Raw genomic sequence first — 3,838 nt, forward strand, 5'->3', positions numbered from 1 at the left:
TCGCCTCGCTATGACCGCAGCCCTTCCCTCCGAGTGTTAAAGGTTCTTCTGCCTCTGTTTCCTTGTTGAGCTCTTCCTGACCCAGAAAGCGTGGAAATGTGAAGGGTGTGCAAAGCAGTTGTTGGTTAGTCGTTCCTTCCTCTGTTGCGGCTGTTCCCCCCCAACCTCTGATGGACCATGGTTAGACAGCTTGTGCCTGTCTCTTCCAGGACATGGGGGTTGCAGGGGATGTAGTATCGTGATGGACAGTTCTATACTATAATTAAAAGAATTCTATATTGTTGAATAAAAGTTTTAAAAGAAGCATGCAAGGAGGAGTATTCGGTGGGGAGGGAGCTGGAGAGTGCTGGCAGAGTGAGCTGTTCCTGTGCCCGGCTAGCACAGGCTGGGTGAGGAAAGCAAGAGAAAATCATACCAAGTCAGTGTGGGCAGAGGCAGAGGAGCCACTTTCCACCTTTGGAGATATTTCTCCTTTCCCTCCTTAGGCCCCCACGCTCTTCTGAAGGTGCCTGCCTGGGTGGTGGCCTGAGTGCTAATTCTGGTACCTGTTTTTTCCAGCCTTGGGGGTGCTTGGGCATGGCTCTGTCTCTGAACCACCAGAGCTCCCATTTCTTCCTCTTTCTTGGGCTCAGGCTCTCCTCCTCCTCCCCAGCACCATGACCACAAACCTGTGGAGGTCCTTGCCTGGAGGTCCTTGCCCAAGGGCCACTGCATTGCAGGAGCTCCTCTCAGATGTGGTCCTTCACTGGCAGTGCTCAGGAGAGTCTGCCTGCAATAATGGTTGTTGGCCAAGCTGGGCTCTGATCTTAGGTATTAATGAACCACTTGTCTAAAAGCCACCAGCTGGACTCTGTATGACTGCACATGGTCACTTCCCTTGTGTTGTCCCATTCCTTCACTGCCCATATGTTTTTCCCTATACAGTTTTCCCCTATACTGAAGCTGCCTGGGGAAACAGGTACCTCTGAGACAAGGCTCTTGCCTGGGAAAGAGAGACTCGTTGCTGGTTCCCAGGGAGGGGAGCTCAGCCATGGGCTCCTGCCAAGAACAGAACCACTCAGCACTGCTCTCACCCAGCCCTGGGCACTGGCCAAAGTGGAACTGCACGAGTGAGTCCTTGCACAAGGCCTGTAATGGGTACAGCTGTGGGAATGCACTGTCCTGGTGTGTCACACATGGAGATTTGCTGTGGGCCCAGATGTGGACATGGGCATCAGGTAAGTTTAACCTACTGGTGCTGTAAGGCAGGGCATGGTCCATTTTCAAGGGTTTAATGGCAGCTCTTGTATCCAGGACTGTGCTGATCTCTGGCATCTACATTCATCAAGACTGTTTTTGGCGGGTGTAGCTCTGGCCAGCGGTGAGAGCAGGGAAGAGCCCATGGCAGAGCCCACCTGAGGCCACACTGGGCAGAAGCAGCACTGTGAGCACGCACTGAGCTGAGGTCCCTGCAGCAGGTGGCACATCCAAGCACTGCTGCTGCTTGGATCTATCCATTTCCTGATGCTGTTGGATCATGTTCCCCATTGCCACCTGCTGCCTGTTGCAGCCCATACCCTTTCCAAGTCAACATCTTGTCTCCAGAGGGTGCTCTCAGTGACTCTTTTAACTGTTGTTTGTCAGAAATAAACTCTTCTTTGTCTCTCATTCTTTGTCTCCAGTTTGCCTGGAGTCAGAAAGGTTTTGCTCATTCTTGCCCCTTGCTCCATCCATTGCACAGGTGTTGCTCCAAGGCCATGTGTCCTTCTTCCTTGATTTTCTCTGCCACCTTGCTCCAGTACACTCTGGCACTTCCTCCTCCTACTGATGTTTACACCCTTGTTCTCTTCTGATCCCTTGCTCAGCATCAGCCCAGCTTCCTCCTCTTCCTCCTGCACTGCTCAGAGTTCAGGCAGTGTGAGGTCCAAAGCCTTCAGGTTGCTTCAGCACCCAAAGCCACTTTTGGGCTTTGCCTCTCTTTGCATGTGGTGGTTATGGATCTCCTGCCCAACTGTCTTTATGGTCTCCCCATTACACCTGCCCTTCACCCAGTGCTGCTCCTGTAGGAAAATCCAGGCTGGAAGAGTCGGCTGGAGTCATCTGGACAAATCCCAGGATCTCACAGTCCTTGCAGGAGTCATTCCTTTGTTGGTTTTGCCATGTGGTGAAGGCCTTTGGCTCACAAAGGAACTGACTGAATCTGGTGCTGTTTTTATTGGTCCAAGTGCTGTCCTTGGAGCTGGCCCAGCCCTGGCCATCTGCTCTCCAGCCTCTGTCAAGAGGGCAGTGGCCTGGGTTAGGATTTCCCAGGCCATGAACCTGGACCAGGTGCTCCAGGGCAAGCACAGACTTGGCGATACTGGAGAGACCTGCTACATTTTGGTGTCATAACTGCACCCAGCAATGTGACACTTCAGAGGGGCAACATTTCAGAAGCTTCCTGAAAATCTCATTCCTCTGAAGGCATTGGATTGCTGAGAATTCTGAAGGGAAGGAAATGCTTTAGTAGACAGTTATTTCTGGAGCAGGCACTCTCTGCTCACTTCTTGGGCCAGATTATTTTCTTAGGATGGGCCTTTTCCTCCATCTGCTCCCCCAAATGCAATCCCTGTACACCCTGGGAATTGGAAGCAGGGGTGAGGTAACATACCAACATCTTCCTACCGATCTTCCAGGTGGATAACATCAGGGTGTGAGTCTCTGAAATACATCTCTCAGAGACCTCTTCCCAAATGCCAGCCTCGATTATTAATATGGATTAATGATTTACAGGGCTCTCTGTCTCTGCCCACACATGCCCGGAGAAGGAGGAGGGGCAATGGGTACTACATTTTGTTAAAATTAATTGAGAAATAGGAACAATTTGAAGCCACAACCTATTTCTGTGTGCAGCAAAACATGACATTGAAGTGGTAAGTGGAGAGCGTGTGAATGAGCCGGCTGTTCAGGAATGGCAGCTGGATATTTGTCCCAGTTGTCTCCTACCATCTGATTGAGGGAACAAGTTATTTCATCCTGCCATATAAAGTGTACTCTAACCCACTGACTAAATATAGCTGATCATTTCTAACTAATGCCTTGCTTTTTGTGTGCTCTACTTGTTTGTGCAAGGAATTGTAAAGGAAAGAGAAAGTGCTGCTAACCCAGGTGCTGTGAGGGAGTGTTTGTAGTTCATGGGAGAGACAAGCACACCTAGCAGACAACATTGTTAGGATTTGAATGGAGCATTAGTTAGCAACAGAGGCCTGGAGTTAACTTGAGGAACCATAAAGCTGGTGCACAATAGTAATTTGTATGCTGTTTAGTGTCTGTACATTGAAAATAGATGGTGGAAACAGCTGTTATTACAGCCAGAAGAAATGTATGTCAGTTTAGAAATGTCATTTCTAGCCCAGACTGTTCCTGTTAAGCCTCTTCAGCTGTGCCAAGGCCTTGTCTCTCCTCAAAGAGATTCTCACACCTGTAAATCCATACATCAAACCCCAATATTGCCAGGGTCCTGTACCCTATCCCTGCCTGGCTTAGAGCAGCAAGAGCACACAGGAGGCTCCAAGGGCACCCTGGAATGAGTGCAGCTAAAGGAAGCAACAAAGTGCAGCAAACGCTCCAGTCCTGCAAAACCAGCACAGCGAGGAACGAGCAGAGCCCAGGCTGAGAAACACCCCACGGGCAAAACGCATCCTGGGGAAAAGCAAACCACGGCGTCCCTTTGGCCTGAGGGTGGTGAATTATCAGGGGAGCGGGCACGGTGTGGAGCGGGCCCGGCTCCAGCAGAGCGAGGGAGGGCCGAGGCCGGAGCCGCGGTTGCCGTGGCAGCGCTGCACAAGCCCGTCACCGGGAAGTGCATCCGGGGCCGCCC

Source organism: Passer domesticus, chromosome 12 (assembly GCF_036417665.1).
Source record: "Passer domesticus isolate bPasDom1 chromosome 12, bPasDom1.hap1, whole genome shotgun sequence".
Lineage (NCBI taxonomy): Eukaryota > Metazoa > Chordata > Aves > Passeriformes > Passeridae > Passer > Passer domesticus.